We start from the raw sequence: 17,373 nt of genomic DNA, 5'->3' as shown, positions 1-17,373 counted from the left end.
GGACAGCCCCACTGGTCCTGGCCATGCTCCCAGTTGTCTCCCAAATACTAGTCATGACATGCAGACCTCAAATACTAGGATAAATACAGATTTAAAGGGAAAGTAACTGTTATGTGTTTTATGGGGAAAACTAACCAACATGAAGCCAAAATAACTGTACTTACTCCAGACACAGTTGACTTTCAGGCAAAAAACACTTTTAGAGATAGGGCAAAATCGATACTGATAGTCAGGGTTATGTAATGATTCTGAATGTCTGTGCTCCTCACAACCCAGCCTTAGCATATGGAAGGTGAGTCAAAGAAGTGACAAACCCACAATCACAGGGGGAGACAGAGTCTCCACTCTCTTTGGGGTGGGTGGGCCTGCCTTAGCCGTTGCATCATGCTGCTGTCCACCCCAGGCTGACAGATGATTGGAGTCACTGGGCAGGCTCAGCCTGTCCCTCACAGCCAGAGCTCTGTCACACAGGCAGCTCCAGACCTCTGCCAGGATGCTGGCTGAGCACCAGCCTGCGGTGCCTGACTTTGAGAAGAGCCTCCGAAGTACCCTCTGTTTTGACATCTCCTTCAAACGTGGCCACCCTCCCTGCTGGCAGTGCCGCAGGGAATACAGGGACAGGCCAGAAGGCAGCCTACCTTTCTCTTAGACCTTAGGGCCTGAGCAGCGTGGTGCCGGAAGCCAACCTAATGTGCCATGGGGGGTGGGGACAGGCACTGGGCACACACCCCATGGCCCATTTTCTGGCCCTGGGTGGGGCATCTTGCAAGGTACATCCATGGTTTAAAGGTTCCATGCAAGCTTCTGGGCTTTTCCCAGGGCGCTGTGTGCTAGAGTGCTATGCTGTCTTGTTCTGAGTTGCATTCCTTTTCAGTGAGGTTACATTGGGAGATTCTCTGAATTTAAACCAGATTGTCTTTCAAGGCAATCAATTCCTCTCCATGTCCACAGCCCCCACCCTCATCTCAGCCACCCTCATCTCTCCCCTGGGTGACCCCAAGGGCCTTCTAGCAGGGTCCCTGGATCACTCTGGCCCTAGCTGGTCCATTGTCCACTGGCAGCTGGGAGAATATTGTTAAACTCCATTTGATCCCATCTTCCCACTCTTTAAATCCCTCTATATGGCAGTCTGTTTTATATATGGCTTTCTGCCACCTGGCCTCATCACTCTCCTCCAGGCTCCTGCCCTTCTTGTTAATTCCAGGGCATTTGGTGCTGTTGAAGTTGAAATTAAAATGTAGAGATGAATCTCTGCATTGATGTTTCATTTGGGATACAAGAACTGCAACTTGGGGCATAAACCCAGGCCAGGTAGTCTCTGGTATGTCTGAAGAACAAAGAGAAGATTGGGGGTTTTATAAAAAAGAGAAATGTCAGCCGAGGTCTTGAAAGTCATTGGTATCAGCAAAGGTTTGGGGAGAGAGGGAGCTGAAGCTGCTGAGCTAACGCACTGGGTAAAATTAGTCTTAGAGCTGCTGCAGGTTGTTTCGGCCACTGTTAGCTAAAACTGGTCTCCCATTAAAACAGGTTGTTTCCACAGCCAGACTCACAAAGAATTTCATTTCTGGAGCAATGTCATGTGTCCCAAATGCTTTTTCCCCTTGGCTTCTCGACTCTGTTTTAATTGGGTATGACAAGAATGACCCAGTTCCTATGATCAACTTTCATAGTGCCTGGAGGTCTTACTACCAGTTGTCCCCTTTGCTAGAATACCTCCCTCCCTCTGAGAATGTCTGCTTATCTTTTAGCAATCAGCTCCAATATGACTTCTTCCAGGGGCCCCCAGAAGTGAGGTCAGGCACTTCCTACACTCTCAGGGCTGCCGTCCTGCCCCTCTCTCACTCTTACTGTATTTTCAATTAAGTGATGAATTAGTGCCCATTGAAGAGCTGCTCCCTCCCGGGGAGCATCATCTGTCTGACTTTAGTGACTGTCCTGTTCTCTGCTGGCATATCATGCTCAATAAATGTTTGACCCACCAATGAATGTGAACAAGACAACTAAAGGGATCCAAAGTGTGCCTGCAAAATCCAAGTATTTGATTGAATAAAGTTGACTGAAGTCACTGAAATCATCCAAAATCCAGGATCTTCTAACAAATGCATTTACGGATTGGTACAAACACGTGACATGTATATAATAGGGACCCCAAAATAGTATCATCTACATAGTGTTTCATAACATGTTTTATTCACTTAAGGATATGTCACAGGTAATGGCTAAAATTGTTTTGATTTTTTCCTATGTCCCATGTTCTCCAGGACCTGGGCACTTTAACTCATTTAATACTCACAACAATCTTTCAAAGATGAGCAAAGTAGAGCCCAGAGCCCATGATAATTTACCCAAGGCCACACAGACATCAAGTGACAGAGCTCAGGTCAGTCCAGGCTGTCTTGTTCTGTGGCCAGAACTCTTAGCCACTGTCCAACACTGCCTCTCCAAGAAAGAGGGCCCCACAAGATCCATTTTCATCCTCTTAAGGGCTGTGGGGTTGTCCTTTGTACGTATGAGCACTAATTTGCATAACCAATCTCCTATCATGGACATGCAGATTATTGCAAAAGAATAACTTTGTACATATATCTGTGTGCATTTCCCAAATATTTCCTTAGGATAAATTCCTTGGAGTGGGATTGTCTCATTCTCATTAAAAATTCCCCTTAACTGCAAGGACAAATTAAGAGTTTCCCAGAGCCACCTGGAGGAGGAGGATCAGTGTTCCCAGCTTGCTTCAGGGAGGTAGAGCTGGCAGTGGCATCAGCCACACACCGATCTGGTGGTTTGGTAAACGTAGAGCCCAGACAGCCTCACAACCCACAGCTCTGTTCAGGGTGCTCCTTCGCCACAGATACTGCACAGAAGGAGTCATGGGAAGGTGTAAGCGCACTGGCAATGTGGGTGGGAGTGCTTCCCAGGTCTCACAGACTCTGGCTGGAGGGCATACAACAGTTGACTCAACCTGGGTCTGGGGTTTGCCCTTGAAGCAGCAAGGAAGAAAGTGGTAAAGAAAGAAAACTCTTGGAAGAAAGAAGCTCCTGTGTGTACCATGCAATTAGGGCTAATATGAAAGCAGGTCCCCAAAGGAGAAAGGTGAGTCCCAGACCCTCTTCAAGCACGAATAAACATTTCAAGTGGTTGCCTTATTTTTGTAATTTTAGGTAAATATTAATTTAATATTTATAAAAGGAACCGGAGCTCAGTATTCAAACTGACCTGTGTATATACCTCTATATTTCTAGTTCTAATTCAAATGCTAGCTAGTTGGTTTTGTTTTCCTGTCCTGATGTTTTTGAGGTCAGCTGGAACCTATCAGTGGAGAGTATGATATACTGAGTACCAGTATCATGCATTCATGCATTTGCTACTTTCAAGTTTGGGGAAGTCTTGAAATAAGCCTATTAAATAAGGACAGGAGATTAAAAGCCTTGTTATAAAATGAAGGAGAGAGTCTGGGCAGGGGGAGTAGTTGCACCAGAAACCCAAATAATGTTTAGGTAGTTACTAAAACACTAAATTCCACCTCCAGAGCAGTTACAGATGAAGGAACACAAGGATACTCAACTACAACATTCAAAGGAAGAGTTTGCTATGTACATTTGAATTCTAAAACACAAAGGAGGCATGGGGTCTGAATGGTACCCCCCCCAAAAAAGTCCATCTCCCAATCCTCACAATTTGTAAATGTGGCCTTATTTGGAAAAACTGTCTTTGCAGATAAAATTAAAGTAAGGATCTCACGATAAGGTCATCTCAGATTAAATCCAACGGCAAGTGTCGGTACAGGTGACAGAAGTAAAGAATGCAGAGAAGAAGCCCATGTGAAGACAGAGGCAGAGACTGGACAGATGCACCTGCAACCCAAGAAAGGCCAAGGAATCCCCAAGCCCCCAGAGGCTGGAAAGGCAAGGAGGGATTCTCTTCAAACACCTGGGAGGAGCATGGCCCTGCCAACACCTTGATTTTGGCCTCCAACACTAACAGAATAAATTTCTGTTGTTTTAAGCCACCTTGTTTATGGTAATGTGTCCCAGTGGCCCTAGGAACTGAATACAGGAAGTGTGGCCCCTACATTCAATTATGGGGAAAAGCTCCAAGAAGAATGTCTTTAAATGCTTATTCAAGTCATGACCCCCTTGGGAATCAGGAAGACCCAACACATACGGATTTTGTTATTGACTAAAACATGAAGCTCTGCAGCTCAGTGACTGAGATTTCCTCAGCAGCTGTCTGTGTTACAAACGTGGAGCTATTGAGTCAAAACTCCAAGGATTTAGGGAAAAAGGGCATGTTTTCCAAAATCCTTTTCCTGTCAACTAAAATATAAATAGAGAACCTGAAGCCTCCAAGGACAGAAAGTTTTGATTTGGGGAAAGAGCTGGGCCAGGGGACCTGGGCACAGATATGTGTCTTGGAGATGCTTTCCACCCATGAAAAGCCTAGGGGTCATTTGAGAATGTAAAGCCTCCTTCTGGAGGGAAAGGAAACACGGGAGTATTCTTCTTCATGTAAAGAGGGATGAACTTTTGTTTACGGGAAAGAGGAGATCACAATGGTGTACACACTCCACACCCAGAGATGGGGTGAGTCAGGGTGGCAGATGCACAGCGACCTCACAGCCAGTCCCATGGTCCTGATGCTGCAGTCAGCTCAGCCCACAGCAGTGCCTGGGTGGCTGGCGGTGTCACACATCACGCTGCAGAGCTGTTCCCAGGAGTTCACACCTTGAAATGCACCTGGCTGGTGCATCCACAAAGGCTATCCTCTTTCTCCAAGGCAGTGGGAAACAGAACGGCAAAGCAGCTGGAACAGGGGTTCCCAAAGGCTCAAGTTCACCCACATCTCCATACAAAGTTAAAGATTTGTTGAATTTGAGGGATATAAAAATAACACAGTTTTTCCCCATGAAAACATGCATCTTTCCCATGACAGTCCAAATCATTCATAACATAACCTCAAGGAGATATACCCAAGCCCAAACCATTCTCCTGCTTAGCTTAAGAATTCAAAGTTAAAAAAATTATGTCAATATGATTCATGGTGGGTGGTAAATGATCATACTTTCTGTGGTTTATGTAGGGAGAATATTTCTGGCAGTTTTGGTTAAAGGACCACTGGCATTATTGAAACCTGGCAGCCCCTTGTAAGAATGCTAATGTGTTCTCCCACTAGCTTGTTTATAGGCAGGCCTCCTTTCATCTGGAAAGTCAGTTCTCATCAAAAGAGCCTCCTCCCGCGGGTCCAGGGTGATTATGCTGTTTTGGCAGCACGCACTCAACCATATTGCACATTTTCAAAAAAGTATTGATTCTTCATTTGTCCTTAAAATTCTTCAAAAATAAAAATAAAAAACTATTGATTCCACTACATTTACATTTAAAATTTCAGCACGCCCTTACAGATCCCATGTTAGAGACTTTTTCTTAGATGGCTGATTTCATGGGTTCAATGCTTTCTCCAAAGGTTTTGCACAATGGAGGGTTTGTTTCTGTTTTTGTCCTCTACAGGATAGAGGCTTTCTTTGCCAAATAAAAAAGACAAGCTCTTGAGGGGGGGAAAAAAAATCATGTTTCTAGAGAAAACTCAATATGGTCCCCACATGCCTACTTTGAAAGGAAAAGGTCACACATGAAAAGCGTTATTCTAGACAATGTGACTGGTGTTTCAACAGATGGGTAAAATTTACACATCCAAATACACATCGTTTCTTTAAAAAGGTCTATTTTTATTTCATTACTGGAAAAACCTCTTTGGCAGCTGCTTTCAGAAAGGTGTAACAGATTATTTTGAACAGGTAGAAAAATCTTCCAATTTTCCCGGGCACAGTGAGGCTGAGGCAGGAGGATCACCTGAGGTCAGGAGTTCGAGACCAGCCTGGCTAACATAATGAAACCACATCTCTACTAAAATTAAAAAAACAAATAAAAAAATTAGCCAGGCGTGGTGGTGCACATCTGTAATCCCAGCTACTCTGGGGGCTGAGGCAGAAGAATCACTTGAACCCACGAGGCAGAGGTTGCAGTGTGCCAAGATCACACCATTGCACTCCAGCCTGGGCAACGCTGTGAGACTCTGTCTCAAAAAAAAAAAAAAAAAAAAAGGAAAGAAAAATCTTCAAATTTTCAGAATTAAATTGGAAGTCTGGGAATAGTCAAAGGTCATTCATGGCAGGGTCTGATAAGACAGGAGGGTGATTGAATGGAAAGAATGCTGTCGGCGGCCAAAGGTAAACCTGGCTTGCCTCTGGCAGGTTGCAGCTGCACTAATGACAGCTTTGGAGGGCAGAGGGGTATTGACGTGGAATCTCCACGCTGATAAGCTACACAGGGGCCCCATGCAACAGCCCGTGGGCCAAATCCAGTCCTACGCCTGTGTTGTGTGGCCTGAGCACCATGGGTGGCTTTTACATCTTTAAAACATGAAAGAGGAACAGGAGGAGGAAGACAGCAGGTGCAGGAGAAGAACCTGCCGGCAAAAATAGAAGTTCCAGGTCTTGGCAGGGGCAACCGATCCTAATCCTGGGGGAACAAGGCTTCTGTCCACACGGGGTGGGGCACAAAGAGACACAGAGCCTGGGAGCCTCCTGGGCACCTCACAGAGCTCCCTCAAACAGCTGCTACAGTAATGGACAGACCCCATCCTGAGGGCTGGTCACGCCGCCACCTGAGCACTGAAACAAGTGTGGATGCTGGGTGAGGGTGAGGGGGAGCCGGTGAACACAGAGAGGGAGACAGAGCTTCACTTGGGGCTCAAGAGCACTGCAACAGTGGGGACTGAAGTTCATCCCACTCATCATCTTCCTCAAGAAGAGGCCTCTGCAATCCTTAGGGAGCTGCTCCCCAAATAGCTAAGGAGGCACCAGTGGTAAAGTGTGGTCGTCATGGAGATGCACCTCCCAGATTCCCCTCCGAGCAGGCAATGCCTCCTCAGCTACCGGCTGCCATGAGCGAGGTCCCAGCTCCACCAGCACCCACCCAGTTGTAGAGCCGCCTTGCCTGCCACACTCTTCCCTGCCAGGGAAGCTCCTCCAGCTTGAGAGAGCCAATTGCTGCATCTCTTCCCAATTCTGTGTTCAGTCGCTAGAAACTAGCCCTGAAGAGAGTGTTTACACTTTGGAAACTGACAAATGCTGCAAGGTATGGCCTGTGTCCCAGAGAGCCAACTGTTACACAGTGACCAGCGTCCCCTGCCAGCACCCAGTGACGAGGCAGGTGGAATATGAAAGCCCCAGGTCAGCCCAAGGGGGCACTTCTGATGGGGCCTGTTGGCCTCAGGGCTCCTGGCCAGGCGGGCACAGGCTGCCACTGGACATCTTTCTCTGCCCCATTCTGCCTCCTTTCCCTTCCTGCATCTTAAGCTCTGTCTTGGCATCAACATCAGGAGAATTCAGCACACACCCTGGTTCCTCCTGGAGCGGACACCTGAACTGACCCCATACTCGCATCACGGCCTGACCGACACAGTACAGAAGGCTAAGGGTTAACGTATTAACTATTTTTTCCAGTCAATCAGCAAAAACATATCAAGTGATTTCTATGGGACAGACACTGTACTAGAAACCACATATGAAAAGATGAATAAGACATAGTCCTTCCCCACTAGTTCAGAATCTGGGGCACGTACAGACACTCAGACAAATAAGTCCCAAGCTACGTTACCTTCGGGGACAGGGCAGGGTGTGCCACCAAATCGTGCAGTTGGCTTCTGTTAAATTTGCTTTAAATTAATATAGCAATTACCTTTATAATTATATAAAAGCAAAAGAAATAACAGCATAAAATATGTTCAAAACATTTTATTGTCATTTTAAAAAATGAGATTTAATATCTTTGACATTAGAAAAATAGATATGTCCTATTTCTGTTTAAAGTGGATTTAAAGTTAAAGATGAAAATCCAACTGGGTTGTCAGAATTTGCATAATTTGTTAACAAAACAGAGCGTCAAGCAATGGACTTAGAACCCTCTGTTTCAGGATTTCCTAACCCTTCCTGGGCCAGCCCCTGTAGGAGAAGGATCGGGTGATACGAGAAACGCTCACCCTTGAGTGCTTCACCATTGCAGAGTCCCCACCGGGACTGGCCTCTTTGCAACCAATCCTCATCCCCCACACCCTCACGGGCTGGTTCCATTCTCCCCACTTTACGGCAGAAGAGACTGGGGCTCTAAGAGTTAGGGAACCGGCACCATGGACAGGCTGTTCCAGCAGTTTTCTGCGAACAGGTCTTGGTGCTCACTATGAGGTGGCAGCCACTGACGCTTCCAGATTTAAATAAAATCACTGTATTACAAGGAGTCAACATTTCTAATTTTTAAAAATAAACCATCTTGAAATTAGGCGTCCTATTTCTTTAGGGATAATCCCAAGAGGCCTGCACCCCCACGTCTGGGGACCCAGAGCAAAAGTGGATTGTCACTCAATGAAAAAGACATTTGAAAACCATGGATTTGGGAGATTTGGGGAAAGCACTTGTATTTTCAAGTATTTCTCTAGGAAACCATCCAAAGCCCACATGTCACAGAGATAAAAGTGATGCAAAGTTATCAAGAAGTACTTTCAGGCTTCCAACAGAAAGCCCTGGAGAATTCAGAAGAGAAAAGCCAGGCAAAGGGAGAAGCTTCTCTTCAGCAGTAGCTCTGGGTATAGAACAAACAGAATCCACAGGCAAAGCCCCAGAAATGAGATGTTCCCGCAACACCATCAAACTGAAAATGGTTTCCCAAAATATTAGTTTGAAAAGTGATTTGGAATTTTAAAAGCCGTATGTGGCTCTCATCAGATTTCATGCATATTCATTCTACTTTTCTCTGAGTTTAGAAACAATAAAATCACAAAAGCCTCTTTATTGAGGGTATTTCATCACCGTAATTTAATGTTAAATTGAAGTTCAAAAACCTTCATTATCTGCAAGGTTTTTGTTCTGTTCGTTTAAACTTTGAGCAGCTTCCAACTTAATAACACACTCTTTTTTAAATTGATAATGGCTTGCGACAGAGTAGGAAGGTAGCTAATGCACAGCAACCTTTAACTAAGTCTGACTTCATGCATTTGCATTTGAGAAGCCAACATGAAGAGCAATCACTTTTAATAAATGAGAGTTAAAGCCAATTACAAATTCGCTATTAAAGTCACACTAATTCCACTTTGAAGCTGAAAAATTTGATTTCATTTTCAAGACAAAGCACACTCACGCCTTTCTGGAGCTGCAAAACACATTTCAACAGCTCTGTGTGCTCATCTTTTTTCACTGCTACTTGAGTCAGAATCGCATGAAAATCTCTAGTTGAACCCTTCTCGAGTCAAATTCTAACGTGCGCTCTTCCATTGGAAGGGGGCGGCAGAACAGAGAAGTCGAACAACAAAGTGGCTCCAATCATGGTCACACGTAAAAATAACAATTGCCATTTTCATTATTATCATCATCATAACACTCACCTAGAGAAATGATAGTAACTATCTGCACTGGTTTTCACCATGTTCCCACATTTGCTGAGTGTTCTAAAGGCATCCTGTCACTGAATCCTCACACCCCCTCTATCATACACATTTGGTGTCTTATGTAACAAATGAGGAAAGGGAGCCTCAGGAAGAGTAGTGTCTCCTGCCCCACAGACAGCACCAGATGCAGGATGCAGGATTAGATCAGTGGCCCCGATTCACGGTCGCCCTGTGTCCTCCCCTTTGACCTGTCACTTTGGAGTCTCCCCTGACTCTGAGTCTTGACCCAAGGGATTGTAACAAACTTGCTGTCAAGAACCTTAACAAGTACTTGCGTGTTTCCGCCTCCTCTCTGGCTTCTCTGTCATCACCATGAGCATCGCTGCCACAGGAGCCTGAAGATGTGCCTGGGATAGCCCAGATGGAGAGAAGTGAGACAGTCAGAGGAGAGGTGGGTGGTCCCAGATGAGGCCACTCTAGACCAGTTAACCCCTGGCCAACCCACGAGCTGTCCACAGACACCCCAGCAAGCCTAGCCAGGCCAGGTCCAGAGCACGGACAACTACCCAGTGCATCTGCAGCCCGGGGAGAAATGAGCGGCCGCTGTTTTCAGCTCTCCAGTTTCAGGGTGGTTTGTTCTGTAGCAACGGAATTCTTAACCCTTACTCTACGCTGCCAGCCAGGGAGTTCTTTTCATGACCTCTGATCAGCGGAATAATGGCCCCCAAAGACGTCCAGATCCGAATCCCTGAAACCTGTGAATGTTTCTTATATGGTAAAAGATACTTTGCAGAGGTGACAAATTCAGGATCTTGAGGTGGGGAGATTATCCCAAATTATCCAGGTGGGCCCTAAATGCAATCGCCGGTGTCTTTATAAGAGGGAGACAGAGGGACATTTGAGATAGAAAAGCGACATGACGACTGCAACAAGATGCTTGGATGCTGCTCCTCAGAGGACCTGAAGGTGGAGGAAGGGCCCCCAATCCAAGGCCTGCAAGGAGTGCTCCCAAGTGGAGGATGGAAGAGGCTGAGAAACAGCTTCTCCCAGAGCCCCAAGAGGGAGCGACACCCTACCCACACCTTTTGCCTCAAGAAGGTAATTTCAGACTTCTGACCTCCAGAACCATAAGAGAATAAATATGTGTTGTTTCAAGCCATCAGGTGCTTGGTAATCTGTTACAGCAGCTAAAAGAAGCTAACACACATACACCGATTTTAGGGAAACAGAAACGCGAACTCTGCTTTAATTCACATCGGATGGCATTTTATACAACCAAACTTAAAATAGAAGCTTATAGCGCTTTCCTGTCTACAAGGAGCAAAGCCGACTCCACCCCAACCTGGGCCCAGACACTACAATGAGCACTGGGGGAGGAACAGTGCCCAGCGGGAGCCTCAGGACTGAAAACAAAGCCAGGGCAGGGGCCACAGGAAAGGCCCAGAGCACCAAAAGCTGGCATGAGACTGTGCCACTCACACATCCTCAGCCAACTGTTTAGAAAATCCTGTCTTCTCTGAGAATGAGGAGATCTTTTAAAAACAACTGACTCCTTTCAGATAATAGGCACAAGCTATTTTGTGCAGCACGGCCAGGCAGAGCTTTCCACAATGGCAGAAATGTCCTCCATTGGTGGTGTCCAGAATTGGCAGCCACTGCTGCCTGGGGCTTTTAAGAAAGGGAAACGCACGTGTATACATATGTAACAAACCTGCACACTGTGCACATGTACCCTAAAACTTAAAGTATAATAATAATAAAATAATATAAAAATAAAAAAATAAAAAAGGGAAACGTGGCTGGTGCATTTGAGGAACTGGATCTTTAATTTTACTCCATTTTAATACATTTAAATATAGTGGCCACATGTGCCTCGTGGCTGTCACAATGGACCACGCAGACTGGGTCGGTAGAGGAACTTCGGGTTTGTATGTCTAGGCTAGGAGCATGTCTAGGAGCATGTCTGGCCTAGAGGCCTCTCTGTCCGTGTGATCCCAGCAGGGGATGGAGGCTAAGTCGACACTGACCTGCAGCAGCTTTGCTCCTGACTGTGGCTGTGACAATGCTGGGGGCTCAGTTTCCCTATCTATCTCCTGGGAAGATCTTCTTCTAGCTCCAGGGTGGTAAGGATTAGAGATAATCTCCATAAAGCCCTAAGCGCAGTGCTGAAGATCAAATACAACAAACACACTTCACATGGAAGCAATAATGAGTAGAACCAACCCTCCCCTCCCATGATTCAAAATTCGCTGCCGGACTTTGCAAAACCTCCAGGTAACCTCAACAGCATCTGTCACTGCTGTGCAAGACCACAGCTACCCAGAGCCTCAAACTCCCTCCAGAAACACAGGGCAACTTGTTTCTGCTCTGTTTTGTGTTGCTGTTCTGGGGGAGGGGAGGGGAAGGCCATTCGCACAGTAGACAGGTCACAAGGGGAGAGAGGGCAGCTGCCATGACACAGTGGCCACAGTGCTCAGGACCCAGCTGTGCCTGGTATTCCAGCGTGGCTGCACGAGCATGGCCTGGCCCAACCAGGCACAGAGCAGGGGCTCCCAGTGATGCCCACCTCCCTTCCTCCGGCCCCGTCTCCATCTGCAGCTTCGTGAGGAAAGCCCTCCCTCCACCTCCCTCCTCTGGAGCTCCCAGTAGGATCCCCAGGTCAGGGCTCCCTCCTCTCATCTGCCTCCCCTCCCAAACCAACTTGGCCGAGAGGCCTCCTCCACACTGAGTTTCCCCAAGGCTCTGCCCTGGGAGTGGCACCACCGTGTCCTCCCTGCCTGGGTGCCCAGGACCCGCGGCCCTGCCCAGCACGGAGAGCACATCCAGGCTGCTTCTCCCCCGAGGACAAACAGCCAGGGGGCATATTTCCCTGTGTGGGAATGTTTGATGTTGGATGACCTCTGTCCTAGCCATTCTCACTACCCTCCCACAGCACCTCTGGCAGGAAGAGGGCGATGATGCCTCACTGTTCTCTCCTCGTGCTCCAGAAAACTGAAGATTCATCATTGTTGGTTGGAGTCGCCCAAACATGCAGGGCAAACCCAAGGTCAAAGTTACTAAGCAACCCCAATTTTAAAACCAACAATAATAACAGCAGCACATCATGTAGTGGAGGAGGCCATGTGTCAGGCACTGTCCAGATGCTTTCCACCACGGGTCTTCTGTGTAACTTTCACACAAGCATGTGGGGCACGTGCTACCATGACCTGAGGCTCAGAGAGGCAGTGGGACTGGCTTACCGTCTCAGTGCTATTAAAGGCTGGAGTTGGGATCAAAGCCCAGATCTGTGAATCCAGCAGAGCCCAAGCCTTCCATGCTATACTACCTTCTTTCTGCTGACCTTTAGGCTGGGACCACTGACTAGACAAGGACGCCAACCAGGAAATGCCAACCACACAAGAGCCAGCACCTGCTGGCATGGCTTGAGTGCAATGAGTACCTGGACCTTGGCCAGCCTCCCTGAGACCCAGCCCCTGAGGCCAGCGACTCATAAACTAGGTTCTGTTTCCTTGCCTCTGGCCTTCGGTAATAATTCCCCCTCCCTCCCCATTTTTCAAAGTTTTCCAGTATCTTTGCATGTGAATCACACACACAAAACCTCAATATGACCAGCTGATATGGTTTGGCTGTGTCCCCACCCAAGTCTCATCTTGAATGATAGCTCCCATAATTTCCATGTGTTGTGGAAGGGCCCCAGTGGAAGGTAATTGAATCTTGAGGGTGAGTCTTTCTCATGCTGTTCTAGTGATAGTGAATAAGTCTCATGAGATCTGATGGTTTTGTAAAGGGCAGTTCCCCTGCACACACTGTTACCTGCCTCCATGTGAGATGTGCCTTTGCCACTCCTTTGCCTTCCACCATGATTGTGGGGCCTCCCCAGCTATGTGGAACTGTGAGTCCATTAAATCTCTTTCCTTTATAAATTACCAGTCTCAGGTATGTCTTTATCAGCAGCGTGAGAACTAATACACCAGCATGGTGGAAATGAAATTTAAAGAGGTAAGAAGTCCAGCACGCTTCGCAGGTGGAAGCCCAGGGATATTTGTTGTGGGGAGGGAGAGGGGAAAGACCAGGAAGCGAGTGGACCTGGATGAGACCCCCAGGAGCTGGCGGCTCCAGCCACGGAAGTAGATAAGTCAGAGGTGAGAAAGATCCCAGGATGGAAGAGGAGGGGAGGTCACGGGAAAACAGCAGCCCTGTTTTGGACTCTGTGGGTTTGAGGATCAGGGTACACCCGAATTGAGGGCCTGTTGGGGAGCTGGAATTCTGCTCCAGGGCTCATCGGGGGCCGAGGCTGACCTCAAGAGAGAGAAACTGTGGGAAGACAGCAGTGAGAGGAGGAGGCAGAGGGAGGCAGAGGCAAGTCAAGGTGGGGAAGGAGCAGCCAAGGGTGGGAGGCCAGGCCAGGTGCCGAGCATGGGGACTGGAGGAATCAAAGTCTCAGGCGGGTGGAACGTCTTTAAGTCTGGCCTTGCTCCCCAGGGTCAAGACTCCTCCCTGGCATCCCCTAGATGGTCACTGGGCCCTGCCCCATGTTCTTTCCGGCACTGGGAGCTGTCCCCTCACTCAGAGGCTGAGACAGAAATTGCTTTCTGGGCACGACTGTACTTCCTGCCCAGGGGTCCACTATGGGCCTCAGTCTCCCAAGGAAAAGCAGTGTGGGTATCTCAACAGCAACTGTGTGTCTTCACCCTTCCACAGCCCCCCACAGCCCACCTGTGGCTTACGAGGCTATGGCCGGCTCTGATGGTCAGCAAACTGCCATCTAATGCTCATCCCCCTGAGCACTGTCATTAACCCATCTAGCCTGACCCTCCACCCCTCCCTGGGGTGCTCCCATGATCATGACCGTGCACTTAGCCACGCCCCTGCGTCCCTGCCTCTGACCTCCAGGCAACACCAGACATTCATCAGGGTGAAAATGACAGGCCCGACAGGGGCACATTGAGACCCACAAATCTATGGATTACCCTGGCAAGAAAAGGAAGGGGCTGGGAATTGTAATCAAGTGTTTCTCAAACGGTAACCATGGCAACCAACGGCACGAGGGAGATATTATGTCTTCTCCAAGTTTTATGAGGCACAGGCAACTCTTTTATGGACTCTGGCATTAATTAGGCTCATCATAGGATGGGCTACACTGAAGTGGGAAGGTCGTTCACCCACGGGGCTTCGCTCAACTCACACACTTTACCCATAAAAGTTTAAGGAAGTAATTAGAAGCGTTCCCATGTGGGTTACTTTATTATTTAATAGTTGACGAGGCAAGGAATTAAGGTCAAAATATGAGCTTAAACAACAGAAAAGAACAAGAAGAGGAGAGGGTAGTGTTGAATTTTAGGCAGAACAGAACATCCACTTGAAGCAGTACTATGGGAAAGCTCCTGTCTGATCAAGACAGACACTTAGACGTGTATGCAAAAAATAGTTCGACTTGTTTCAAAATCTACAGCAGATGGTAACACAGAATCAGGTCAGAATGTTGTTTTTTTTCTGTTTAATCGTTCTAGATTCCATTCATTCAGAAATAAAGCAGGTATTACTATTTCATTGTTTGAAATTCCTAAATTCTCAGTAGCACTTACTTACACAAAATGTTCTCAGCATATTTCAATTAAATAAACCCATCATTTAAACTTTAACTCTTGTCCTGAGGGCCAAACGTCCAGAATTTTCTGCAAGAAAAGATGTTGGGGAGCTGGAATTCTGCTCCAGGGCCCATCAGGGGCTGAGATTGAGCCCAAGAGAGAGAAACTGTGGGAAGACGGCAGTGAGAGGAGGAGGCAGAGGGAGGCAGAGGTGAGTCAAGGCGGGGAAGGAGCAGCCAAGGGTAGGAGGCCAGGCCAGGTGCCAAGGGTGGGAACTGGAGGGGTTCCCTGGACTGGAGTCCGTGAGTGTTGTGTTGTGGATGGAGTCATGCCAATGGATGCTACTTTCTTAGGTCACAGAAATTAAAACAGTAGAGTCTGCCGCATCCGCAGGCCTGCCCCCATGGCTCACCATCCACTGATGCCCAAAGAACTCAGTCTCAGGCGCTACAGAACTTCCAAGCAGACAGGCAGATCAAACACTCACTGCTTTCTCTGTCCCTACCCGAAGCCCAGAAAACGACTGCAAAGGAAGACCCAGGGGATGGCCCCATGAGGACAAAGGCAACAAAGAAACTGCTGCAGACCCGTGAGGTCAGCGGCACTATGAGACTGGAAGGCAGGCTGGGGTGGGAACGGACTTCACAGAACGGAGAAAGCTGAAGCTAAGGCTTTGGGGAAGAAAGGGGTGCAGGGCCCAGGAACTCCCCAGAAGGGGAATGGGAAGCGCCCGCTGCTCTGAGGATGAGCACAGGCCATACCTGCAAACAGCGACAGGAGCACAGGGAGCAGCCCAGACCCCGCCGAGACCAGACGCAGACAACACCCAACCCCACCCCAGGAGAAAACAGAGATTGACTTTCTGGGGAGGCAGAACCGGGCAGGCTTTCGACTCCAGGACATGGGACCCAGCTGAACATGGGAGAGGAATAAAGCAACAAATGCCTGGGGACTCCGTGAAAGCCAGCATTCCCTCAGCCCCGCCTGGGCTCACTGACTGCTAACAGCCACCTTACATCCCAGGACACGGGCAGAATTGTGTCCCCCAGAATTCACAGGTGGAAGCCCCAGCCACCCATGGGACAGCAATTAGAGGTAGGCCCTTCAAGGTAATTAAGTTGACATGAGGTCCTAAGGGTGGGGCCCTAATCCAGGAGGACTGGGGTCCTTAGAGGAGGAGGAGAAAATGGCAGGGACGCATGCACAGCAGGAAGGCCAGGAGAGGACACTGCAAGGAGGCACCATCTGCAAGCCAAGAAGAGAGGCCTCAGGGGAAACCCACCCTCCTGGGCACCCTCTGCAAGCCAGGAAGAGAGGCCTCCGATGGAAACCCACCCTGCTGCACTTTGATCTTGGACTTCCAGCCTCCAGAGCCATGAGACATAAATTCCTACTGTTGAAGGTTGTTATGGCAGCTGAAGCCAACTAAGACACCCTCTGAGCAGGAGGTGGAGGTGGCCTCTCTAGGAAGCCTCTGCCCAGGAAGAAAGTTCAGACAGTAACACCTGGAGCCTCTCTGTGAAGTGAGAAGGCCCCCACCATCTCCACCTGGAGCCCACCTGGAGAACGGGCCACTCTGCACAAAGCTGCAACCCGCGTCTAGGACTGTGCCATGAAGAGTCCCAGGCCAGGGACCAAGCCAAGGAGAAAACAAAAAGAAGGAAAAGAAACTCATAGCATGCAGGTATGTGCAGAGGTCAGAGCGGGAACACTGTAAGAACAGAGCAGAGCTGTGACCTACATCCTGCCAAAGATAGCTTGCTGCATCCACAAAAGAACAGGAGTCTCTAAAACATTCAGATGATAGGGGAGAGGGCTTCGACGTTAAAAGTGTGATCGCAGAATTAAAGAAAAAGCACCAAAGGCTTGAAAGGTAAAATTAAGGACATATCCCGAAAAGGCGAATAAAAAGACAGAGATAGAAAATAGGAGATTTAAAAACAAAAGAAATTAGTTGACTTGTCTAGGGGGTCCAACATTCAAACAATAGGAATTCCAGAAAGAGGGGACAAAGAAAAAAGAAATTATAAAATAATGGGAGCCAACAGAAAGTCAGCAGACGATACTCAAAACAGAACAAGAACAAACCATCAAAAGTAGCAGTATAAGCCCATTTTCAGATGTAGAGACTTAAATTTCAGGAGAAAGAGCCAAAAAAGATCAAGGTGGTTTCTTCTCACAATGAAAATCAAAGTGGGAGAGGAGGATCAGGGAGCAGCTGCGGTTTTGGGTGATCAGCCTGGTGATGTCATTTGACTTTTAAACCACGTTTATTACTTTGATTTAAACAATTTTAAAAGTGGCCAGGTGTCATGGCTCATGCCTGTAATCCCAGTGCTTTGGGAGG

The sequence above is a fragment of the Pan paniscus genome, chromosome 8, assembly GCF_029289425.2.
Source record: "Pan paniscus chromosome 8, NHGRI_mPanPan1-v2.0_pri, whole genome shotgun sequence".
Taxonomy (NCBI): domain Eukaryota; kingdom Metazoa; phylum Chordata; class Mammalia; order Primates; family Hominidae; genus Pan; species Pan paniscus.
This window is presented reverse-complemented; position numbering follows the sequence as displayed.